Genomic DNA, 27989 nt, shown 5'->3' on the forward strand with positions numbered 1-27989 from the left:
TAAAAATAATCTTGAACTGATGCTGAATGTTGGGCTGATTTTTGGGTTGATTGCTCAATGTTTAAAGCGAGAAAAAGCTCAGATTTGCTGCCCAGCAGAACTCTTCAAATCTCCTCAAGCCTATGTACTAAAGACATAACTGTCTTCAAAAACCTGAATGTAAACAGTTTATGAGGAACTTCTGATTATTCTGAACATGAACTTCTTGTAACTCATTTGACAAGGAATATAGTGAACTTTGGCATCAACAATTCAATTTTCTTCTTGTTAGTCTCTTCCATTACTGTACCTTGAACTCCATGTTCAACAACCCTTACACGAAATCTACGACATCGTCGTGAAGAAAAAATGGCCCCCCCCCACGAATTGCGTCGTGCTGCCTCTCTTAAGCTTAAGCTTAAGCTATTAAGCTTAAGACTCTAAGCTTCTGCAAGTCACATAAGACAAGTAAGTTCATAAACTCTGGGTCCTGCACCTCTGAAGTCAAGTCCTGCAAGTCGACTGGAATCAAGTCCTACAAGTTCATCAAGTCGGCCTAAGTTCTGCAACTCTGCAACTCTGCAAGTCAGCTAAGTCTGCAACTCTGCAAGTCAGACTAGTCAACTGGAGTCAGAACTGACTAGTGCTCAAAACTCCTAGAAGGGCTGTTCCTGCGCAAAAACTCTGAACTGCAAAGTTGTTCGTGGCAAGGTATTCTACCCATCCACAGGTCCGCTGAAGTATTTTCAACATACGAAGAAGGAAATATTGCAGATTTTCTGAAAATTGAGAAAGAAATACCCAAAAATACATAGCCTTATAACCCGGAATTTGAGCTACGCTCATCCCGCTAACCTGATTTTGAGTGAGAAAGGTCTTTTGAGTTTTACAGGATGACGACACCACATATGGATGATCCTATGGCTGAAGACGACCTACCTGAGCCTACCATGGAACAAAAGCTGGATCTAATCATGCTGCAATTGGAAGAAGAACGAAGGGCTAGGCAAGCATTGCAAGCGCAATTGACAAAATTACAAAGAGCGTCTACCGACAAAGAAGAACCTCAAGCTGAAGATTTGATTCGACGTACCATCGACGCCACTCTTGAAGCTCAAACCATTCGCAAGGAATCAAAGATAAGTAAACGAAGTTTCAAATTTCACACTTTCAATGGCATACGAGAAGGAAAGACTGTTTTATCATTCATTAGCCAGTTTGATGACTATTTCCATGAGGAAACCTATCCAGAAAAAGATAAAATCAAGTGTGTTACTAATCATTTGGTAGACAGAGCATCACTTTGGTGGACTGTAGTACGCAAGAGCATAAAATGTCCTGCTACTTGGGAAGATTTCAAGAAGAAGTTCATGCAGAATTTCCTTCCACCGCAATTTCATGAGAAGGCTATCAAGCAATGGGATCTACTTCAACAACGGGATCGTGAGCCTATACCTCAGTATATAGAGCGTTTTTGGAATGCACTCCTACAGCTACGCATGCTTGAAGACGTACCAGAGACGACACATAAGCGGAAGTATATGTCTAGACTTCTTGGGCATTACTACGCTGAAGTGAACATGTTCAAGCCTGCTACCCTTGAAGACGCCATCTCACTAGCTCACAACACTGAAGATAAGTTACGCGGTAGAGACAGACGACCACAGCAATTCCAAGCCAATGGTAATTATGGATCTAAACAATTCAATTCCAATTTTAGAAGGTTTAATCCAGGTCGTTTCTCTTCACCATCTTTCCGCAAGAATTGGGCTAAACCACCTGCATTACCATCCAATGTCAATTCAAATCCTAAGCCTATTCCACAAGCAAATCCAAATGTACCTAGACTTCCAGCCATTACAAATAATGTAACCAAAACCAAGCCAATAATATGCTATAAATGTCACCAGTCGGGAAATCTCGCAGCAAATTGTCATTCAAAGAAGGCACTAGCACATATCAACTATCTTGGAGCCATGGACGAAGACGAGCATGAGGATATGCTTGATTTCACTGAAGATGAGGATGATACTACTACTACTTCCGACACTTTACCAGGTATGCCTACTCCACATTCATTATTGACTATGAAATGTTTGGTGCATGGAAAGGAAAAGACTATCTTGCATGATGACGGTAGTACTCATGACTTTATTTCAGCAAAATTGGTAAAAGAATTGAAATTACAGACTGTACCTACGCATTATCGCATAAAAGCTGCATTTTTAGGTACTAGGTATAATGATACACAAGAAGTTCAAGATTTAGAAATTCAAATTGGTTCATACACTGAAAGGAGAAATTTCTTAGTTGTTCCATTACAGTCGAGTGACATTATTTTAGGAATGCCTTGGCGACACCAGCATAATCCAAATATAGATTATTCCACACACACAATGAATATTAATTTTCAAGGAAAATCTATTACATTATATGGTATGCATGCATCTAATATTTTTCCACTGCTTTCGCATACTCAAGCAAAACGTGCATTACGCAAGAGTAGTAAATCATATCTCATTTGGGTGAATGAATTACAAGCAAAGGAAAATCATATGCATCCTAGGCATAAGGAATTTCTTGCATATTTTAAGGACTGTTTTGCAGAAGACCTACCACCAGGTTTACCACCTTCACGTCCAGAAGACCATAAGATTGATTTAATCCCTGGCACACAACCACCTTGCAAAGCACCATATAGGCACAATCAGATAGAGCAAAAGGAAATCTAGAGTCAAGTTGAAGAATTACTAAATAGAGGTTTGATTCGACCTAGCAGTTCTCCATTCGGTGCACCTGTACTCTTAGTTAAGAAAAAGAATATATGATGCCAGGAGGCATATTCCACGGTGGATTCCGTGAGGTTTTACGATGGATTCCGTAAACTTAGATGACCGGGGCTCATACACAAAGAGGATTCTTTGTGCGAGAAGTTGATGGGGACGCCTGTCCTTTTCGGGCGTTTCATTAATTTAGTGTGTACATGGGTGATTCCATAGCGGGTGATTCTGCAAAATGCATATTAAATTAATAAACGTTTATGAGTTTAGAGTGCGCTGTCGTGCTGCTGCGCATCCGAGTCGTATACACCTCCATTTCTTTTGTTGTGCATTTGTGTTATTTTCTACGTGTGATTCATTGTTTGTGTGATGCATTTCGATAATCTGCATCCAATGTACATATTCCCTTAGTGCATGTGTATGATTTTGTTTGGATGCATGATGTGTGTGTATTAGAAAAATATGAAAAACTGATGCCAAAGGACATTATCAAGCTGATAATTTTAATGATGAACTCGAAGAAAATTGCAGGATGCCGTGGAATCAAAGGAAGCTTTATAGAAGCTGACATTTAAGCTATGAAGACAAAGGTGTAAATTCAGGAATATCATGTGCAATGGGAAAAGCTCAAGGAGTGCTGAACGGGTTCCCTTGTCGAGATGTAGACTCTTGGAATGCACTTATTGCTGGGTATGTACAGCACTTGGGACTGCTGTGGTGGATATGTATGCCAAGTGTGGTGCATTTGGCAAAGCACAGGGAGTGTTGGATGAGCTTCTTGTCCGGAATGCAATAACTTGGAATGCCCTTATCACAGGTTATGCTTTACATGGGCAGAATTGGAGATTAGCGTCAAAGCTAAAGGTGTAAAAGGTTATTCAAGGAGGAAGAGGGAAAACCTATATTTGGGTTTTAAACTGCTTTTGGAGGGAAAAAAGCAGGCTATTTTGGAGGGGAAGAATGGTTTTTGATTTCGATGGCTAGAATGATGCTGGGAGGCTCTAATTTCTCCTTGGATATTTTTGGTATTTTGCACGCAGTTAACGGCATGGAACACTAAAAACAGAGGAAGAGAGATCGAAAAAAAAAAAACGGAGGAGATTCACGAATCAGGAGAAAAGCAAGAATCAGAAGACAAGGAAGAAGGGGGTGCTTTGCATACGGAGGGAGGAGTCGGAAGATGGATGAGGATCAGAGAGGTTGAGGAAACTCAGCATATGGGGAGGGGATAGAGAGCTTTTGGGGACATCGAAGGTGGGATGGAAGCTCATGACTGTCATCGATTTACTGCTAGAGTGCGCCTGCCATAGCCTCTTCACCGACATCATCGCCCTCTTGACCCTGAAGCAGCAAATCGGCGTCGCCTCTGCCCTTGGTCCCTCTTGGAACCCCTCTGACACTACGCTCTGCGGCTGGTACAACGTCACTTGCTGCACCTTTGATGGCCATGTGGTGGCCCTCTCCCTAGTGGCACCATCCTCAATGGAACAACAAGACTGAAGATGAGAAGATAAATTTTGTAACAAAGCTGCAACAGAAAAACAGGGAAGGTGAAATGATGAGGCTGACGTTTTGGAGGCGAGTTTGGCATTCAATGACAAGAGCCATATGATGGACTAAAGCTGCTGCATTGACGGATGACATGGTGTTTGTAAGACAATGCGGTGAGGAAGATCTGGCTATAAAAAAGGAGATGAGAAGGATTATGAAGATCGAATAAAACTTGGAGTGGATGGAGATTGGAAGACAAAGCTTCCTCAAGAGTCAACGTGTTGCTGCGACCTTTGTCTCTGTTTCGTGCGCTGTTGCTGCTGCTTTTCGTCCAAAGACTGGGATCACCACCATAATGTTTATCCTAGGAGCTTTCACCAGCTCGCTGCCCGAGTCCGATTGAAGAAATGCAAACTATGATCAATCGTTTCATCATCTTCAAGATCGATCCTGCAGCACAAATCATCATTGTGAAAAAGATTGAAGACTCCGATGAGTGTTACGAGGATTTCTCGAGCTTCCTTAATTGTTGAATCTTCTCAAAAGAACTTTCTAAACCAAGGAAAGTTTACAGGTCTTCAAAAGTTGATCAGAACTCAGAGCCACCATCAAACCTTCGTACTTCCATTTCAAATTACTCAAGGGAGGATATAAATGTCATCTCAAGACATGGAGCTTCTGGAGTTAGGAGGCACATTTCCTCAGAGACACTATTAAGCTCACCGTTCAGCTCTAGAATTTTAGCTCCTCATGCAGTCAAACATGGAGTAACAAAACTTCAATCCTCTCATCTTCAGAAATTAGTATTGTAGACCACTCTTATTCAGCAAGTCAGCGTAATACAGCAACTCCAAACTTCCAGCGTAGGATTACCAAGAGCCCATTTAAATGGCAAGTAAGGTCAGCTGACACATATATACATGTGGAAGCCCTCAGAAATGTGATTGAAAGGAAATCCTTGGAATTATCCATGGAACAAGCTGTCAAATAAAGTAGTTCAGAAGATATTATGCAGCCAATAGCACATGTTGATCCTTAAAACAGTGCTGAAACTGTAATGTTCCAGGCCATACTACTAGCACAGTGAGCAGTGCTGCCCACAGAACTCCATTGTTTTATGTACATAGGGGTTGCTGCCTACTACAGAACTCCTTTGTTTTGACTTTGTATGGAATCCTGAAAATTTGTTCACAGGAATTACTACCGAGCAGAATTTAACAGGTCTATGTGCCAACGGAAAAACTGATCTTGAACATCTGAATGCAAAGCTGGATATGAGATACTACAGCTTTTTCTGAACATGAACCTCATGTAATTTACTTGACAAGGAATATAGTGAACTTTGGCATCAAATATTTGAGTTTTTCTTGTTAGCCTCATTTCTTGCTGTATCTTGAACCCCGTGTTCTACAGCCCTTGCTTGAACTCTACGACATTTCTGGTGAACCCAACGTGAAAGTGCTGCGTCAGTTTTTTTCAGCAAGATGGGAGACTCGCAAGAAGAGATGACAGATGATAATGTCATGAAGAACCTGTTTCAGTCATTTACCATGTATATGCAGCAGCAAGCTCATGCAAAATGAGACAGTGATGGTATGGATGCCTTGAAAGTTGTTCAACAGGAGTTGAAGCAGTTTAATGGCCAGCAAGTGTCAACTTACCTGCATTTGTATGAAGAAAAGATGAAGTTTTTTGGGGTTTCTCAAGATGTTTGGAGCCGCTACTTCTTGCGAATCGTGGTGCGCGCTCTTGAAGGTCGAATTGCAGAAATTCAAGAAGCACATGCAGGTTGGGCTGAATTTAAGAAGGCATTAAAAGATGAATATTTCCTGGAGGATACAGGTCTTATGAATCGCATGAATTTTTTAGCATGGGTTTCTATGCCTAATAAGGGACTTTCTGTTACCGCTCTTCTGCAAGAGTTTGAAAGCCGTTATGATCAGTTGGATGGGACTGAACAGCAAGCTTTGGAGATGCAGAAAGTGGAGTTATTTTTACAAGCTGCAGATGCTGATTTACAGGAAAAGTTGGATGATCTTTTGGAAGATCAAGCTACTGATTCAGGTTTAAAGATTGAGTGGAGACATGTCATTGATGCTGTGAATGCTCTTGTTAAGAAGCAGCGCAGGAGAGTACGATTGCATCGTAATACAGGATCAGTTCCTAAAAAATCCTTGGAGACTTCTTCTTCTACCCCTACTGCAACTTCTTTGCCTAAGCCTACTCCTCCTGCTGTGAATCCACCAGTTCCTGCAGCTCCAGTGCCCTTATCTGTAGATGTTGTTATTAAAGGCTTGGCGGATTTGACGATTGAAGCAGTCAAAGCTGAAGTTGGTAAGTTAAAGGAGCAACTTATGTCAGTACCTGCTGTATCACCTGCTCCAGCGACTGCTTTTCCAGCTGGTCAAAGAAAAGGGCGACGATGTATTTGGTGCGATAGTACAGAGCACCAACACTGCAGAGATTGTGATGCTTTTCAGGAAGCCCGTAAGAAGAATGTAGTGTTCTGGGGACAAGATGGGAAGATATGGCTGACAAAGACTGGAGCTCCTCTTGACACGAACTCGGTAAGGGAGGCATGAAGAAGCTTGTTGATGATATGGCTGCGCGATCAGCTTATGTGAGTGTTAGAGGAGATGTTTCAGCTTTTGGAGTTCAGCTTGAGCAGAAATCTGATGGAGACTCTGCTTTATAGTCCTCTGCCTTGGAGATAGCGAGAAGAGGGAAAGTTCAGGCATCTACTATGACTTGTGTGGGCTCCAGCATCCGAGGAGAAACAGGATGGGATTCTCCTGTTGACAGGTATTCTATTTTTGCTTATATGGCTAAAACGCAGGGTTTAGATGCCATGGTTGAGGAAAAGAGAAGAAGAGATGAGGAGGGTCCTAGCTCCTCCAAAAAGACTAGAGGGGGTGACTTTGTTTCACCACCTGTTACAGCTCCACCTATGTCAAATTCTCCAGCTCAAACAGGTTCTGATCAACCAATGGGAGACAAGCAGAAAGAAAAGAGGCAACCAAGAAAAGAGCCAGGATTCAAGCCCTTGTCAGACCTTGATATGCAAACGGATATGAGTAAGATTTTTCATGAAAGAATTTTGAATAGTGAAGTCACTTTTACTGTTGGAGAGGCTCTTGGGATTGCTAGAAGAGAAATACAGGATCAGATGCAGGATCTTTTGCAGAGAAAACGACATGCGATGGAAGGACCTGCTTTACAGGGATTGTGGCATGGAGCTCTTGGGGAAGAGCATGATGATGCAGTGATGGTTGAGAATGCTTCTGTTAATCCGCAATTGGAGAAAATAGTGCAGCCTATGCAGTATGAAGATGATGATACCCCTATTCTCATTCCTCGCAGCCATTTTTCACGAAGTCATTGGGCTAGAGCGACCACTGAGACAGTGGTAAGGATTGGAGAGAAACAAATTCCATTGGTCGCTTTAGTCGATCATGGTTCTGAGATTAATCTTATTGCTCGAGGTGTTTATGAGAGTGGCAAGTGGCCTATGGATGCAGAGCATGGCTGGCGTATGAGAGCCGCCAATAATACTTCTGGTGATATGTATGCTGCTTGTCCGAGTATCAGAATTTCTATTGGTAATGTTGAAGAGGATTATCATTGCTTTGTTCAGGATTCTTGCTCTTATCCGATTATTCTTGGACAGCCTTTCATTACAGAAGCAAGAATGGAAACGAAAGTGATGGATGACGGGTCAGCTTATGCGCGGATACGCAGTAAAGATGGTATGCGAGCTGTTCAGTTTATGACTGTTGGGGTAAATCATCCGAGAAACAGGGACTCCTTGCGTGAGGCACCACTACCTACGAAGGAGTTGGATTTTCATTAGGTACCGCTGTCTTGCAAGACGCCAGTGGTACGGAGCGGAGAAAAGAGGAGATCTCGCCTCCTGGCAGCCAGTCTTTCTCCAATAATCTTGTTGGTTTTTCTTCAGATAGTTCAGTGAGTTATCAGAAAATTTCAGATTTGCCTAGAGCTGCCAGGCATTACATTGGTCGTAAGGAGAAAGAGTTGAAGAATGCAGGTATTTTGCAAGCAGAAGAGCATGTAGATGGATTGTATGAAGGGATGTCTTATGCAGATATATTATCTGAGATGGGAGCAATGCTGAAAACTGATGAATGTAAGGGTTTAAAGATCATACCTGTGCAAACCTTGGATATGTTTCAGGAAATTTTTGGTTTTATGCTGAAAACAGAGTTAGAGGCTGAGAAAACTCAGCAAACTGAATTTATGGCTGATCTTGATCAGCTAACAGAATTGCAGAGGGCTGAATCCATTCAGCCAACAGAGTTGAATGCAGAAAAATTTCTGCATACAGAGTTTCAGGATGCATCTATGCAGTCCATAGAGCCGAGGGCTGAATCCATTCAGCCAACAGAGTTGAATGCAGAAAAATTTTTGCATACAGAGTTTCAGGCTGCACCCATGCAGTCCATAGAGCGAAAGGCTGAAATTTTTCAGCCAACTGAGTTGAAAGTTGCTGAAAATTTGCAGAAATTGCAGCAAAGAAAAGAGTGCTTGAATGATGCCAAGGTTGACACAAAATATAAAACAGTTGATAAGAAGGTTAAGCCGGTTGTAGGCCCACTTCCTTCTAATAGTGATGAACAGATTGAAAAAGCTATGAAGCAGCCTATGTTGAGGGACCCTGCAAATATTGGACATAAGTTTACAGCTGAAACTCTTGCAGAATTGAAGATTGGAAATGATGAAATTTTTTCTTCCAGTGGAAAAAGAATGTTTTAGAGAGATGCTTGGACGTCATGGTAAGGCATTTGCTTTCTTTCCACATGAAATTGGTTGCATTAGTCCCGAATTGGTTGCACCTATGGTCATCTTCACTGTTCCTCATGTACCATGGAATATACGTCCTATACCTGTGCCTAAAGCACACTTGCCAAAGCTGATAGAGTTGCTGAATGAGAAGATTAAAATGGGGATTTTGGAACCCTCTTCTGCACCCTATTCTAACAGGTGGTTTACTGTACCAAAGAAGAATGGTACTTTGAGATTTATTCAGGATATGCAGCCCGTGAACAAAGTGACAATCAGGAATGTGGGAACAGGTCCAGTTGTGGATGAATTTGCTGAGGCTTTTGCAGGACGAGCCATCTATTCTCTAGGTGACTTGTATTCAGGTTATGATCAGTTTCAGCTTGCCTTGGAAAGCAGGGATATTACTACTATGCGGACACCTATTGGTCTTGTGAGGATGTGTACCTTGCCTCAAGGTGCCACAAACTCAGTTGCTCATATGATGAATGCTATGCATAGAGTTCTATGAGACTATATTCCGCAGTATACCATGCCTTTTCTAGATGATGTGCCTATTAAGGGTTGTGCAGAAGAAGAAAAGAATGAAAGTCTTGATTTGCGTGGATGTAGACAGTTTGTGGCTGACCACTTGATTGCTTGTGAGCAAATATTGACACGATTAGAGGAGGTAAATTTAACACTTTCAGGGCTGAAATCTGTCTTTGGTGTTAATGAAGTCATCATAGTTGGGCATATGGTTGGATATTATGGCAGGAAGCCTTCTCCTACAAAGGTGGATGCCATAAACAGGATTGTAGAGTATTGCTCGACTACTTCAGAGGTGCGGAGATTTGTGGGAGCTTGCGTATTTTACATGATTTGGATTCCTCATTTTGCTCATATAGCAGATGTTCTCTATCAGCTGCTTCGAAAGGGGCAGAAATTTCATTGGGATGAGAAGCATTCAAAAGCCATGCGTAAGCTCAAGAAGCTGTTGCAATCAGCTCCTACTCTACGCAAGGCGGATTATCAGTGTGGACGGCCGATCATGTTGACAGTTGATACTAGCCCTATTGGCATAGGTTGGGCAGTGGGACAGGATGATGCTAATGGAAATAGGTATGCAATCCGCTTTGGAGCTAAAGTTCTTAATGAGCGACAAAGGAGATATCCGGAGATCAAAAGAGAGTTGTGGGGAGTAGTCACTGCACTGAAGTGTGACAAAGGGTATTTTATTGGAGCTTCAATTATTGTGGAAACAGATTGTTTGCCTTTGCTTGGCATGATTACTAGTTGCTCAACTCCAGATATAGCGATGCTTCGATGGATTGCCTATATCAAATCATTGAATCCAGAATTTCTACACATAGCAGGGAAAGATAATCCAGTTGCTGACATGCTATCTAGAGCGAGATATGAGGATGAGGAGTCAATGCTTGCAGAAGATGATGAGAGAGAATTTGCTGCTTCTGTCCTTGTTCATGATTATCATGTATCTACTGTTGAAGCCTTTATTGAAGAACTTTATGTTGACGAGGGGTTGCAAATTGGACAGTATCTAAGTTCCTTGACTCGAAGAGCTGATTGGACAGATGATGAATTCAAGAAAATTAGAAGGAAGGCTTATGGGTATTTCTTGAAAGATGGTTTTCTTTGGAAGCATCGAAAGAAGAGAGGAGGCTTGCCCTTGAGAGTAGTTTGTGATAAAGCGATGCAGATACAGATTATGCGAGAGTTTCATGAGAGCTCATGGGCTGGACATAGAGGTGTGTGGGCTACCTATGAGAAAATTAAAGAAAGATACTGGTGGAAAGAGATGTATAAAGATGTTTCTCATTTTGTGGAGACTTGCATGGACTGCCAACTTTACTCTTTAGTGCGACATCATGATGAGTTGCATCCGACTTATCCACTATGTATGCATTATAAGTGGGTGGTAGACTTGGTTACTTTGCCAGTGGGACTTTGGCAGATGAGATATATTGTCTTGGCTAGGGAGGATCTTACAAACTATGTTGAAGGCAGATCTTTGCAGACAAAGACCACCACTACAGTATGTAAATTCTTGTTGGAAGAAATATTTTGCAGGTATGGATGTATAGGCAAGATTATAGCTGATCGTGGAGAGCTAGATGCAGATGAAGCTAGAGAATTCTTCTCACGGCTTGGGATTAAATTGGCTCTTACTATTGCCTATAATCCAGAGGGAAATGGAAAGAGTGAAAGAGGACATCCGCCGATAGTTAAAGCATTGGCAAAAGCTTGTAGAGGTCGGATTGGAGATTGGCCGAGATTACTACCTTTTGCGTTGTGGGCTGATCGCTCTACACATAGTGTGACTACTGGATACATGCCTGCAGAGTTGATGTATGGACAAAAACCTGTCATGCCTACAGAAATTTGTGCTCTCACTTGGAGTGTTCTTCCGTGGCATGAGAATTTATCAAGGGAAGAGCTTCTAGCTCTTCGGATTCGTCAACTAGAGAGAAGGACAGAAGATGTGCAGCTAGCAGTTGATCGTTTGAAGGCAACCCGTCTTAGAAATAAGGACAGGTTTGATTTAAGGCATCGCTTGAGGCCTAGAGCCATAAAAGAAGGAGATTGGGTTCTAGTCTATGACAGTAGTCTAGAAAATCAGCATAGTAGCATGAGAAAAATGGTTCAAAGATGGTTTGGACCGTATGAAGTGAAGCAGGTTTTTGACAATGGTACCTATGAACTGGCTGAATTAGATGGAACAGTATTGAGGGTGCCTATTGCTGGAAAACGAGTCAAGATTTTCAAGAGAAGAGAAGATGAAGAATATGCACTTGAAGCATTGACAGAAGAAGAGCAGGTAGAAGAAAGACAAGCAGAAGAAACATAGAACATAGATGATGAAGCTGATGGAGAAACAGGTCTACTAGAAATAGATGATGGACTTGACCTGTTTGTGGATTTGAATGATCCTGGATAGTTGGCACATCCGGAGGATGCGCAGATTCAGAGGGAGTGGATGTCGTGCTGCTGCGCATCCGAGTCGTGTACACCTCCATTTCTTTTGTTGTGCATTTGTGTTATTTTCTGCGTGTGATTCATTGTTTGTGTGATGCATTTCGATAATCTACATCCAATGTACATATTCCCTTAGTGCATGTGTATGATTTTGTTTGGATGCATGATGTGTGTGTATTAGAAAAATATGAAAAACTAATGCCAAAGGACATTATCAAGCTGATAATTTTAATGATGAACTCGAAGAAAAGTGCAGGATACCGTGGAATCAAAGGAAGCTTTATAGAAGCTGACATTTAAGCTATGAAGACAAAGGTGCAAATTCAGGAATATCATGTGCAATGGGAAAAGCTCAAGGAGTGCTGAACAGGTTCCCTTGTCGAGATGTAGACTCTTGGAATGCACTTATTGCTGGGTATGTACAGCACTTGGGACTGCTGTGGTGGATATGTATGCCAAGTGTGGTGCATTTGGCAAAGCACAGGGAGTGTTGGATGAGCTTCTTGTCCGGAATGCAATAACTTGGAATGCCCTTATCACAGGTTATGCTTTACATGGGCAGAATTGGAGATTAGCGTCAAAGCTAAAGGTGTAAAAGGTTATTCAAGGAGGAAGAGGGAAAACCTATATTTAGGTTTTAAACTGCTTTTGAAGGAAAAAAAGCAGGCTGTTTTGGAGGGGAAGAATGGTTTTTGATTTCGATGGCTAGAATGATGCTGGGAGGCTCTAATTTCTCCTTGGATATTTTTGGTATTTTGCACGCAGTTAACGGTATGGAACACTAATAACAGAGGAAGAGAGATCAAAAAAAAAAAACGGAGGAGATTCACGAATCAGGAGAAAAGCAAGAATCAGAAGACAAGGAAGAAGGGGGTGCTTTGCATACGGAGGGAGGAGTCGGAAGATGGATGAGGATCAGAGAGGTTGAGGAAACTCAGCATATGGGGAGGGGATAGAGAGCTTTTGGGGACATCGAAGGTGGGATGGAAGCTCATGACTGTCATCGATTTACTACTAGAGTGCGCCTGCCATAGCCTCTTCACCGACATCATCGCCCTCTTGACCCTGAAGCAGCAAATCGGCGTCGCCTCTGCCCTTGGTCCCTCTTGGAACCCCTCTGACACTACGCTCTGCGGCTGGTACAACGTCACTTGCTGCATCTTTAATGGCCATGTGGTGGCCCTCTCCCTAGCGGCACCATCCTCAATGGAACAACAAGACTGAAGATGAGAAGATAAATTTTGTAACAAAGCTGCAACAGAAAAACAGGGAAGGTGAAATGATGAGGCTGACGTTTTGGAGGCGAGTTTGGCATTCAATGACAAGAGCCATGTGATGGACTAAAGCTGCTGCATTGACGGATGACATGGTGTTCAGAAGACAATGCGGTGAGGAAGATCTAGCTATAAAAAAGGAGATGAGAAGGATTATGAAGATCGAATAAAACTTGGAGTGGATGGAGATTGGAAGACAAAGCTTCCTCAAGAGTCAATGTGTTGCTGCGACCTTTGTCTCTGTTTCGTGCGCTGTTGCTGCTGCTTTTCGTCCAAAGACTGGGATCACCACCATAATGTTTATCCTGGGAGCTTTCACCAGCTCGCTGCCCGAGTCCGATTGAAGAAATGCAAACTATGATCAATCGTTTCATCATCTTCAAGATCAATCCTGCAGCACAAATCATCATTGTGAAAAAGATTGAAGACTCCGATGAGTGTTACGAGGATTTCTCGAGCTTCCTTAATTGTTGAATCTTCTCAAAAGAACTTTCTAAACCAAGGAAAGTTTACAGGTCTTCAAAAGTTGATCAGAACTCAAGGCCACCATCAAACCTTCGTACTTCCATTTCAAATTACTCAAGGGAGGATATAAATGTCATCTCAAGACATGGAGCTTCTGGAGTTAGGAGGCACATTTCCTCAGAGACACTATTAAGCTCACCGTTCAGCTCTAGAATTTTAGCCCCTCATGCAGTCAAACATGGAGTAACAAAACTTCAATCCTCTCATCTTCAGAAATTAGTATTGTAGACCACTCTTATTCAGCAAGTCAGCGTAATACAGCAACTCCAAACTTCCAGCGTCGGATTACCAAGAGCCCATTTAAATGGCAAGTAAGGTCAGCTGACACATATATACATGTGGAAGCCCTCAGAAATGTGATTGAAAGGAAATCCTTGGAATTATCCATGGAACAAGCTGTCAAATAAAGTAGTTCAGAAGATATTGTGCAGCCAACAGCACATGTTAATCCTTAAAACAGTGCTGAAACTGTAATGTTCCAGGCCATACTACTAGCACAGTGAGCAGTGCTGCCCACAGAACATTGTTTTATGTACATAGGGGTTGCTGCCTACTACAGAACTCCTTTGTTTTGACTTTGTATGGAATCCTGAAAATTTTTTCACATGAATTACTACCGAGCAGAATTTAACAGGTCTATGTGCCAACGGCAAAACTGATCTTAAACATCTGAACGCAAAGCTGGATATGAGATACTACAGCTTTTTCTGAACATGAACCTCATGTAATTTACTTGACAAGGAATATAGTGAACTTTGGCATCAAATATTTGAGTTTTTCTTGTTAGCCTCATTTCTTGCTGTATCTTGAACCCCGTGTTGTGCAGCCCTTGCGTGAACTCTACGACAGCGCACTCGTAATAAATTAAGGAGGCATATTCCACGGTGGATTCCGTGAGGTTTTACGATGGATTCCGTAAACTTAGATGACCGGGGCTCATACACAAAGTGGATTCTTTGTGCGAGAAGTTGATGGGGACGCCTGTCCTTTTCGGGCGTTTCATTAATTTAGTGTGTACATGGGTGATTCCATAGCTGGTGATTTCGCAAAATGCATATTAAATTAATAAACATTTATGAGTTTAGAGTGCGCACTCGTAATAAATTAAGGTTAGGATTTATTTCTAACCAGTTGATTTATTTATGTAGCTGAAGACTGCTAGGTATTCACTTTTGTCGGTTTAATTGTATTATTTTACTAACGATTGTGAATGCTTCAGTTGATGTGTAGAGATAGCAGCAGTGGCGGAGGAAAGCATTGGAGTCTAGCGAGCATTCAACTTATGGATTATATTTTGATAGGCGCCACGCCTATATTTTGTTATGTCTATTGAGGCATTGATTATTGATTATTATTTTGTATGCGCCTATGCGCACGGATATGTTATTTCTATTTGGAAATTGAGATTGGACGTGCCAGACTCTATGGGCACCGTCCATTAGCTTTATTTCCTATTTTTGTAGAAAGCAAGCTCAAAAGCTAAAAGCTTGTCATATTTTTGTAAATTGGGCTATTATTGAGCATGAAGATGGAAATATACATAAAATACATGCTTTGTGAAGCGCTCACACAAGGCATGGGGGAGATTGAACCCAATTGGTCTCTTGCTTCTTGTCGTTCATGCTTTTACATTGTTTTTTGTGCAAAAAGGTAGAGTTCATTGTTCTTGGGAACCTTCCGGGATTCACTACGTGAGCATACTGCGACCGATGTGCGTGATGGAGACGCCTGTCCTTTTCGGGCGTTTCATTAATTTAGTGTGTACATGGGTGATTCCATAGCGGGTGATTCCGCAAAATGCATATTAAATTAATAAACGTTTATGAGTTTAGAGTGCGCACTCGTAATAAATTAAGGTTAGGATTTATTTCTAACCAGTTGATTTATTTATGTAGCTGAAGACTGCTAGGTATTCACTTTTGTCGGTTTAATTGTATTATTTTACTAACGATTGTGAATGCTTCAGTTGATGTGTAGAGATAGCAGCAGTGGCGGAGGAAAGCATTGGAGTCTAGCGAGTATTCGACTTATGGATTATATTTTGATAGGCGCCACGCCTATATTTTGTTATGTCTATTAAGGCATTGATTATTGATTATTATTTTGTATGCGCCTATGCGCACGGATATGTTATTTCTATTTGGACATTGTGTTGGGCGTGCCAGACTCTATGGGCACCGTCCATTAGCTTTATTTCCTATTTTTGTAGAAAGCAAACTCAAAAGCTAAAAGCTTGTCATATTTTTGTAAATTGGGCTATTATTGAGCATGAAGATGGAAATATACATAAAATACATGCTTTGTGAAGCGCACACACAAGGCATGGGGGAGATTAAACCCAATTTGTCTCTTGCTTCTTGTCGTTCATGCTTTTACATTGTTTTTTGTGCAAAAAGGTAGAGTTCATTGTTCTTGGGGACCTTCCGGGATTCACTACGTGAGCATACTGCGACCGATCTGCGCACCACACACCAATGATCATCCTCCACTTGGCATGAGTCGATAACTAGTTTACTTCTTTTGTTTGTCTTTAAAGTACACTCCATCATGAGAACGAGAAATAATATATTGTTTGTGCCTTAGATTCTCTATATTTTTTCTTCTCCCATATTGGACTGAACTCAAGATCAATTGGATCCCATGCATATATTCAAGAATGTTGCCTCTACATTATGGGATCACTTAATCGGGGCTCGTGATTCTGTCAATGTAAGGGAGGATTTATGTAGCATATGATGTATGAGACGAGCTTGGCCACGGATTGGACCCAGAGGAAAGATCAAGTTACCGCGTGCACCTTGGATGTTGTCGAAGACCGAAGAAAAGATGGTGAAGCAGCAGATATATAGCTTTCGAACTTCCACAGGATATATGAGATGCCTCAAGGGAGCCTTCATAAAGAAAAAGAAAAGAGGCGTAGAGAAACTATCCAGTTTGAAGTCTCACGATTGGCACAAAATGATTCAGGTAAGGATTTTCATAGCCATAAATATATTAATTAGTGGAGTAACTATGTAGACTAATTAACAATGTATGAATATTTACATACAGTTCATCCTTCCTACTAGCATATCCCATTGTGTTTCGAAAGATGTGCGTGATATCATTTACAAGATGGGTGAGCTCGTGAGATATGTATATATTATACTTATTTTTTAGTTTACATATTACGTACATCATGTAGTAAACCCGCTTGAATTTATGGACAAAACTAATCATCATTCTCAATTGCATGTTGGTAGATTTGTGAGTTTGAAGGAAATCGATTCAAATACGTTGCAAGAGGCTCGAGTATTGTCCATTGAGGTGGTTTGTTTGGTGGAGGAAACTTTTCCTTGCTCCATTTTGACTACTCAAGTACACTTACTCGTACATTTGATTGATAAGATCGCAATTTGTGGGGTAGTTCATGCAAGGTGGATGTTTTTTCTAGAGTACTTTATGAAAACCCTAAAAGATTTTGTAAGGCAAAATGCACGGCTCGAGGGAAGCATGGTTGAGGATTGGTTAGTGTAATCATCCCTTGTACAAATCTCTGAATATCTTACTAAAGTGGAACCCTCTTTACCACGACTATGGAAAGATGATGAAGATTTGAGGATGACCTCTATAATACCTCAAAGAAAAGGAAGGAGAAAAGTGCTAATGAAAGAGGAACTTCGTAAGTTAAATGTATTTTGTGTGCTTAACAGCGAAGTAATGAGCAAATGGGCGACACTATATAAAGAAGCAAGGGCAAGAAGAGTAAGCGAAAGGCAAGCATTTTGTGCTAGACATGGACGTAATGTCCCATAACTAGAACATTTAAGTACGCTTCCACGTCATATTGATATAGATTGGCTACATGAAGAAATGGAGAAGATGGAAAAAGAGGAGGCCATGGATATATCGCAAGAGGAGTGGGAATACGCACGAGGTTGCTTATCAAAGGTGAGACATACTTATAATTAAATTATCTTTAGTTATATATGATATAATAATTTCACATGTTTCATATTTAATTAAATCATTAATATGATCTCAACAATGTACTACTAGTGCACATTGTTCAATGCTATTTGGTGTGAATGCAAACATTTTCGAACTCAACGTATAGATGATAAGAGAAATACCCAGGATTGTGGTATCCTTGCAAACTTCCAGGATACCAATGGCACCATGGAAGGTTATTGTGGCTTGATCCAAGATATTTTGAAGCTTGACTTTAGGTGATTTTTTATATATGTACTAGATGTGAAGTGGTTTAAAGAAGTAGTAACAATGGGTGAGCATTGCACAATTAGAAGTCATCCAAGTGGTTTTGTAGTGATTGACTCTACAAAATTTCACCAAGGCAAGAATGACACATTCGTACTACCTCAACAATGCGAGCAGGTTTATTAGAAGCTATTTATTTTCATATATATTACTTCTTGATACATTATCAAAATACAATAAATATCTAAGTTGCTTACTTTTTTTTTTTAAATGCAGGTTGTGTATCACCCAATGGTAACAATAACCGATGGTGACACGTCATCCCCATATCTAATCGTTCAAAACCAATATATAGCAATGCTACCAACATAGAGATAGTTGATGACAATCCAACAATCAATGATGATGTACATGATTGTAATGTGTCCATATGTTGCCTTCAAGACACGTCTTAGTAGTCCATTGGAAAGGAGGTCTAGAAAGCTCTACCCAGCACTCCCATGGAATGTCACGGGGTTTGCAATCTAGGACTTTTCACATCTGCCATGTAACGGAAGTATTCTGACCTAAATCATGGTTTCCCCTAATGGTCATTTCCTATACGGCAACTAGCGTCGAACCCCAAGCGAACTAGTTTACGCAGAAACGCTAGTGTCGAAGTGGATTGACGTTGAACTTGGTTCAAGGAGAATGGAAAATGAGAGGGATGCAAGGCTCAACCTCTCTGCCATAAGGCATAGTCACATTCCGTTCCCTAAAACAACATAAACCAGGATTATTACAACCTAGACTCTAGGTTAGCGCCCTTTCTATACATTTCTTTTAAGAAGATCTCCTTGCTATCCTTTATGATTGAGAAAAGTTCCCGGCCAACCGAGACCACCCATCCGTAGGACGGACACATGGCCACATCCACCGCACTTTCCTTAAGTTGTTTTAGTTGTCTAATTATCTACCACATTTTGTTGGACATGCATCAAGTAGCTTTCTTAATTAGCCCGTTAGGCATCGGTTTCTTCACGTAAGCTTAGCACTTGACATAGAAAAGCAGTGTCAAACAAGTTCCTTTTCAACAGGTTATCATATTTATCTTTGGAATACATTCATAAAGTCTAGTCCGTAGGCTTATCCATAATCCGCCCGAAGGCTATCCAGCAATCCACAGGGATTATTAATCCAAGATTTCGCCCGTACACTAGTATGCGGGCCTCGAGATCCAATCTCGAGTCACGTTGGCCTCTTGTGCAGGGCCCGGAAGGCGAGGGATTTGCGGCCAGAGACCTCCCTGGCACCCAAGCATCCTCCTACTCCAAGTACGCTCAACAGAGAGACCTCTCGTGGCAGGTTTGGTCCACCTTCCTGGCGCGGCTAACAACTCCCTTGGTTAGGGTCAGGTAGACAGTCGGGGGTAACTGAGGCTGCCTCTCCCTTCAAGCCTTCAACCTGAAGCATTAGATATCTTTTCATCTTTTAGTTCCTTGAGCAAACAAAGCAAACAATGTTGTCTAAATTGTTACAAGCACAATCATTTCTAATGGTCGTTATTTTGGCCAACTACTAAGGAGTGAATCCTTCTCTCCGAATGCATCTAACATTTGATCCGGGATCAATTGTGACTTGGCAAGATTCTCAAGGGTTTGTTTATTAACCCTTATGTCCTTGGATTAGGGCCGTACCCTATTAACCCAACTTAACCAATACCTTAGGTTTTATTAACGGTAAATCATGGCGACCATGTTGCTCCAAATTATTAACTTGGTCCTTTGCTTCCAAGCAAATATCTAATTCCCTTATCTCGGTAACTTTATAACAGGATGGCTACTCATCCTCTTGCAAGTTAAACTTGCGCAAGAATCTGCCAATCTCATTCCGAGGAATTGGCCATTCTCTTGTGATCAAACCACAAGATCATGCGATGTTGCAACTTGTTGCATAAGTGTCGCATCTAATCCATGGGACTTTTTCACCCATCGAAAGGTGTCTTCTAATCACGGAATCATGGTTAGATAGGAAAGAGGGTTTAGGGTGTCTTCAAATCCAAACCATTCCCGATTGCACTAGGCTAACATCGTCGGTCCTAGGGGTTCCAACTCAATCCGAGTTTCATCTTTTTAACTAGTGATCTTTAGGGTAGAAACCCTAATTTTTTTCTTACGTCCAATTGTCCCTAAATTCCATGAATGTGGGTAGGACTTTTAGGGTATGAGAGTTTCGACTTGGCAATAAGTGCGACTAGATCAAGTCCTCATTGTGCTAAACCCTAGTTAGCACTTTGGAGTGATTTGTATCGATTTAACCATCCTAAATGAATCCTTTGTGGTTTAGGTGTTTTGGGTAAACCAATTTACTTGTCTTACGACAAGGACGAACTATTCCTAAATATATTGTCTTGATCAAAGAGGAAAAAAACTAGTTGCATTACGTCGTAATTCATGTAAGCATGCGATTCATTTCCTCTAGATTCGCAATCCCTAACTTTTCTTGTTAAGACCAAGCACATGTTAAAATTTGCATAACTTCCATCGATCCTACTAGGACATGCATTCACGACTCATGCTACTAAGATTTTAAGGTTCAAGGTTAAACAAACCATGCAGCCTTTCCCTAACTTCATTTTTGAATGAAATATTCGTACGCTGATTGAGAGTTATGCAACCTTTCCTAAATACTACGTAGTTGAATGAGATTTATGCCAATTGACTAGAGTTAACCTACTTCATGCAAGCCTAGAATCATTTTCATGCCTTGCAATTTCCTACGATTGTTAGCAACTTTCTTAATGAATCACTACGAAGAAAGATTTGTCTAATAATGCGACATCCGATTTAATCTTTCCATGCATAATCGAAGGTGTACTACAATAATCTCGACTTTGTAATGATAGTCATTAGTTGTTCTAGATTCGTTACTTTGCAATGCACAGAAGCAACTTACTAAAAATGCATAGACATCTTTCATTCATTCCATTGAAAAATACAAATGACCGATCTTCGATCGTGTGTTACTTCCTTTAAAATAGCCAAAGTATTTCAATTGCAAAAGTGCATCCTAGTTCCATAAATTAACCATGCATAATTGCAATACTTTGACGTAAATAAAAAATAGGAAGAAAACCTGGACTTGTGGGTTTGGTGAAATATCCACATGAATATTAGGAGATGATCCTCTTGCGCTTGCGCCTTGTGCCTTTTTAGGGGCCATCGTGAATTCGACCTCTGATTTGCCTTCGGGGATTCGAACTTCTTGCCTTGGCTCGTAGCCTTATGATCTTGGCATGTCTCCCTCGTACGCACAATTCCCTTTGAGGTATGGCTTCCTTGACCGAAGTTCTGACTTGTGGAATTTGGCTTTGGAAGGCCTTAGGATTCGAAGCTTGGGCCTTCTTCTTTCGGAAAAGAGGGATTCATGAGAGGGTTCTTGCGAAAGCCTTGCAGAAATGGAGGCTTGAGAGATTCTTCTCCTTGAAATTCTGGCTAGGAATGATTTTATGGTGCCTTGTGAAAAAGGGAACTCCAAATCCCAAGCCTAGGGCTTGTGAATGATTGGTGAAAAAGGCTTTACACTTATTTTCTTCAAGATCCCGGGGGTTTAAGGAAATCCTCTTCAATGGGCTTCTGGGAAAATCGAGTGGGAGAAGGGCTTTGTAGCTTCCTCTCCTTTAAAGTCCCAGAAAGGCGTATTAGGGAACTAATGGGAAGGCCTTATAGGCTTCCTCTTCAAAGCTCCGGGGGAAGAAAATTTGTCTTTTGGAGGGTTCAATAGGAAGGACCTTTAAACTGGCTAGAAAAATGGGCTTGTGGGAGTTGCAATGGGAAGGGCGGCTTAGAGAAGCCCCCTTAGAAGCTTCCAAGAAGCTTCTAAGAAGCTTTTGAGATGGGTGTGCGTAGGGCCACGTGGAAGAGGGAAGGGTAATAGTTATGTGGAGGGGGGGAAAAGTGATAACCACGTGGAAGAGGGATGTGGCGGCGCAACTCGGCCTCCAGCGGGGGGCGGCTGCCGAGGACTGTAGCTCGAGACGATGAGTGCAGGAAGTTGATGTACTCTGCATTCAAGAGGGAGGCGGCGACGTGTCACTGGCGTCTCCCTCTCCTCCTCACGGCGCAGTACGGCACTCTCTTCCTTCCTCGACACGGCGCAGCAGAGCACTCGATGCTTCACTACTCCTTCCTCCACTCACTCCATAATAGCCTCCACAGCCTGTCACCTTCCTCCTCTCACCTCTCAAGCAGCCTGTGCAGCCTTTTTTTTTCCTTCCTTCAACACCTTAGAGGGTGTGTTTATAGTCTGGGTGGAAGAGAGGACCTCCCCCCTACATGGCCCCTCGCATGGTGTCTTCCCCTCCACCTCTCAAGTTTCCCATTATAGCCCATCCGCTTCCCTCAGCCATGCATCGGCTGGGGGAAGGTAAATAAATTTTTTTGCAATAAACCTATAATTATCCTCTTGACCTCCTCCCAAGAGGGAGTTCACCTGGGGTTATGCATTTTTTTCTAACCTTGGTCCCGATTTACCAATGGAGAGGTCATGATTCCTCGGTACGGTTTATAGATTCCCCTGTCGGTAACTCCGATGCTGGAGTTAACCTTTGCATGAGTTTCACACGACTTATGGAAAGTCGGACTAGTAATATTTTTTTAATAGAGATACTACAATGATGATGCCATGATCGATGATATACATGATGTAGTGCAAGATGATCCTCGCGAGGATATTCAAGGAAGCGCAGAAAAGGATAACAATATGGTTGCAGATGATGATGAAGAAATTGAGCATAGCAATACATCTGACAGTGAGATAGACTTATTTGTTTCATTGCCTATTGGTAACATAGACCTAGAGGTAGATAGTCTAGCAAGGGCCGATCTCATTAAAGATGAGATTGATCATTCATTGTAGCATATAATTAGCTTTGAATGATTGGATGTATATTTGTAATACTCAGAAACAACTAAAATATCAATTAAGAGCCATTCACTTTTGTGATACATATAACGTTTGTTGTGTTATAGTATTAGAATTGAATGCGCACATCCAAAGAAAAATGCACCAAGATGAACAAAGAAGTGCAATCGGGTAAGCTATATTAGACCACAAAGAAGTAAAGTTGGTAATGTATTCTAAAAAATACTAGCTGTTAAGATGTTTGATCATATTTAGGGACTTTATGAGAAATGAAAACTCTGTGCATTTATTTTTGCATCTATAAGCGTGTTTAAAAATGCAGGTATATAGACATTTTTTTGGGTCTATATACTAGCATCAATAGACGCGCTGATAAACATGCTGATAAACACACTCGCTATTTCGCGTGTACAGTTTATGTCTATAGGGCCTTTCTCTTGTAGTGGTGACACTAGAGGTGATAAAAGTAGTGATTTAGAAAATTCTTGCCTTGACAAGGAAGATAGAGAATGGGAAGCTAGCCTACTCTCTAGGGATGTTGACCTTTTTGGGTTGTCAATCTAAGGCTCGAAAAGAAAGGAAAAAGTTGTAAATATTGCTACAGGAAGTATAGACTTCATGTAGGAAACATGTGATCAGCAACCTGAAACGAATGTTGGATTGCCTAAGCTTATGAATATGCTCGAAAATGACTTAACTAATGATGAAAGAGACAAATATTCGCCCATTTTTTAGAAATACCCAAAATTGTTTTCTATAGAATATCACCAACTGAGGGGTACTAACAGCATTGTGCACCATATCAAATTTAAAGAAGGGTATAAACCTGTGGCTAAAAAACTTAGGAGACTTGGTACAATTTAGGAAAATGTACTTAAAGTTGAAATTCAGAAGTTGCTTGATGCAAGATTTATCTACCCTGTTGATGATATAGAGTTGGCGTCTCCTGTTGTAATCAGGCTAAAGAAGAATGGAAAGTGGAGAGTATGTGTTGATTTCAAGCCTCTTAATGCATCTACTAAGAGGGACTACTATACTTTTTTGTTTCACGATGAGATCCTGGGTCAACTGGCCGGTCATGAATTTTTACAATGTGTGCGATGGATACTCTCGATATTTCCAAATCATAATAGCAGAAGATCATAAGAAAAAAATGTTTATTACCCCATGGGGATGCTTCTGCTATAGAGTAATGCCTTTTGGTCTGATGAATGCATATGCCAGCTTTTCAAGATGGGTTAGTTAGGTATTTGCTCCTTTCATTGGAAAATCTTTGCAGATGTTTTTGGTGACTTTTATGTGTACAACTCAAGGGCGTTACACTCTAAAAAACTTGATGAAGTTTTTTGCAAACTTGATGAGAATGGCGGTCAGCTCAACCTTGATAAATGTAAAATAGCAAGAACTAGAACACCATATTGGGGAATATGGGAATTTCCCATAAGTTTGGGACATGTGGTCAAACCTTTGGATTTGTCATAACTTAAACACTATAACTCCAAATTGAGTACTCTATGGCTCAATAGATTCCATTTTTCAAGCTCTTTCCAATGATAGGTCACATCATATGGTTTTGAGAAACTCATGGGCATGTTATCTGGGTGCCACCTTTTTAGTATTCAAAAAATGGAAATTGGGAGATTCCCAAACTCACTAATATTGTGTTCTAGAGTAATACTCTTGGGTCATGAAGTGTCTCTAATGGTTTTTCACCAGAGCCTAGTAAAGTTGAGATTATACTTCTTATGGATTCTCCAAAGACTATAAAATAACTAATGAGATTTGTTCAAAAGTTGGGATATCTATCAAGATCATTCCATATGCTGGCTGAGCATCTATATCCTTTACACAGAAGGTAACTCAAAGGGATCCTTTAGTTTGGATGCAAGTTGAAGAGGATGCATTCTTTCAGATTAAAGAAAAGTTAAGCACTTTGCTAGCTCTTATGCCTCCAAACTAGAACGAACCTTTCTTCATTAGCATCATTGTTGGGAAAAATATAGTGGGAGCCATTTTAATGTAGAAGGGAAAGGGGATGTCTTGTATGAGGCATGTGTTTTATATAAGCCGATCCATTGGAGCGACTAAAAAAGCTTGGATGGATGAAGACTTGTTGGTATGGGTGTTGGTATATGTAGTTAAAATATGGAAATCATACATGATTCAAAAACCATTTGTAGTATTGACTAGTTCTTAGTTGCTTCCATAGGTTTTGCAATCTACTGAAAATGCTCTAAGAGTTACTAAGTGGTTGCTGGATTTGTAAGAATTTGAATTTACATGTTTGAAGGAGGATACAACAAGAGCTATCTTAGCAAATATTTTGACTTATAAAGAACCTGTTGAAAGTGTAGTTGTTATAAGACAGAAACTAATTCCACATCTGCAAATTCATGAGGAGATAAAGGATAAATATGATGTCTTGTTTTTTTATGGCATTTATAAAAGAGTGCTGAAAAGGGAGGACTGGGTTTTGTCATTATGGATGCTAAAATCGAGGAATTCTTTTTTAGAAGTCAAGAAAGTAAAGAGATACAAAGTAACAATGAAGGTGAATATGCAAGTTTACATGGTGGCCTAAAACAGTGTATTTAGCTAAGATACAAGAAGATAGTTGCAAGAGGAGATGCTATGTTGGTGGCTAGACATGTTCAAAATAATTGGAAAGTCAATAAAGATATTTTGAAGGACTGCATGTTTAAGCTAAGATACAAGAAGATAGTTGCAAGAGGAGATGCTATGTTGGTGGCTAGACATGTTCAAAATAATTGGAAAGCCAATAAAGATATTTTGAAGGACTGCCTATTTAAGATAGAAGGCCTCATGAGGCAGGTGCAAAAATTTGAAATTTGACATATTGGTAGGGATAATAACTGTAGAGCTCATGAATCAGCTGAAAATGCTCTTTCCCAATATGTTGCTGCCATGAGGGTGGATAATCCTAGATATGAGGGCAGGGAAAGCCTTCACCTGATTGAAGGGTTTCTAAAACTTGGGGAGTTCAATTCATTGGTTGATAAATACAAAAGGTATGCCATTGTCAGAAAGGCCAGGGCATATGTGCTCATAAATGATCAGTTGTACATGAAGGGGATTGATAATGTACTAAGAAGGGTGTTGGATAGTTCTGAGATTCTTGCTTGTTTATCTTCTTGTCATGAGGAAGCATGTGGTGGTCTTTTTTTTTAAAGCTTACGAAAAGGAAAATTCTACTAGCAGGACTTACTTGGCCTTGTCCGAGTGCTGATGTTGCTCATTGGTAGAAAAGTTGTCATGATTGTCAGTCATATGCAAAAAGGGTACTAATTCCAAAACCTCCCAAATACATTGTTGCCTATGGACCATTTGAAAAGTGGGGTTTGGATTTTATTGGACCTTTTTGTGGTATAAAAATAAGAAATTCTTACATCCTTATTGTAGTTGATTATATGACCAAATGGCCTAAAGCTAAGGCTACAAGGAATTGCAAGAAAGTGGTGTTGAGATATCGAGCTCCACTCGTGATATGCTAGGGTGACCTATTTTTTTGATTTGAGGCCATTTCGGGGCCTGTTTTGGAGGCGGAAGTTTTCTGCACGCACTCAGGAAAAGGCCCAGTTTTATGCTGTGCGACCACTGTTCTACAGGTCGGTGAAAAGTTACTGTAGAAACTGCATCGTATGCCTGTGCGCAGAGACATTGGGAGTTACAGAATCATCCTTGTTGCCTGTTGATGCAAAATCGTCACTAGGAAGTGACTGTGTGGTCAAATACCACTTTCGTCAGCTTTGCAGATTTGCCCTTGTGAGGCTGAAGCTGTGTTCTTTGTAGTGATAGAATTTTTTGCAGTGTTTTGTAATGGCGTCTGATTCTCTTTCACAGATTGTCATTGAAAAGCTTGACAAGAACAACTTCCAAGCATGGAAGTTTAGAATGACGAATTTCCTTATGGGAAAAGGATATTGGGAATTCGTTGCAGGAAATGAAGAAGGACCAGTTCTTCTTGATGTTCCCAATCAACAGCAAATGCAGGCATTTAAAGCATGGCATGAGACAGCCAGGAAAGTTATGTACTGGCTGTCTATCAGCATTTCAGACTCTATGATTGTGCATATTCAAGATGCAAGTACGCCAAAGGAGGCATGGGATACTTTGTCAAAAATGAATAGCACAAATACGCAAGCCAGGAAAATGCAGCTCAAGCAAGAGTTGCACAATGTGCAAAGAGAAAATATGAGCATCAATGACTACCACATGAAGGTGAAGAAGATTGCAGATGCACTTGCTTCCATTGGGTCGCTAGTGGAAGATGATGATTTAGTTTCTATGACCTTGAATGGTCTAGGAAAGGATTATGCACAGTTCCGAACATCCATTTCTGTTCGTGAAAGATTTCCTGATTTTGAGGAGTTGATTGCTCTTCTAATTTCTGAGAAGCAGAGAAATGGTGGTGCATCTTCTTCAGGAGGAACTTCAAAAGAAGTTGTCTTCTACTCAAATGCTGGAAGAGGTAGAGGCAGAGGTAGAGGAGGCCGATCTGGAGGCCATGGTAGAAATCAGAATATGCAGCAAACTCAAGAAAACTAGTCCCAAGGAGGAGGACATGGTAAGTCTAGAGGCAGGGGGAGCCAAAGAGGTCGTGGTGGATGGCAAAGAGGCCAAAATGCAAACAGTAATGTTGAATGCTACTACAGTGGTAAAATGGGTCATATGGCTAAAGACTGCTATAAAAAGCAGAATGACATCATGAATGGAAAATTGCAACAAGGGAATTATGCATCTTCTAGTAGACAGGGTGATGACAGAAATGAGCATTTGTTTATGGTGCATCACATGAACAATTCTGTGACAAGTGCAGAAGAAAGCAATGATGTATGGTATGTTGACTCAGGTGCATCAAACCACATGACAGGTCATGCAGAATGGATGGAGGATGCAAGGAAAATGGAAAAACTAGGATTTGTGGAGACTGGTGATGATACTGCACATCCTATTATGCAGATTGAAAAAATTCATTTGTCTATGCAGTATGGGAAAAATAAATACCTATCCGATGTATTTCATGTCCCGAATATCACCAAGAATCTGG

The sequence above is a fragment of the Lygodium microphyllum genome, chromosome 6 (assembly GCF_053477565.2).
Source record: "Lygodium microphyllum isolate KBCC chromosome 6, Lygodium_microphyllum_v1.1.10, whole genome shotgun sequence".
Taxonomy (NCBI): Eukaryota; Viridiplantae; Streptophyta; class Polypodiopsida; order Schizaeales; family Lygodiaceae; genus Lygodium; species Lygodium microphyllum.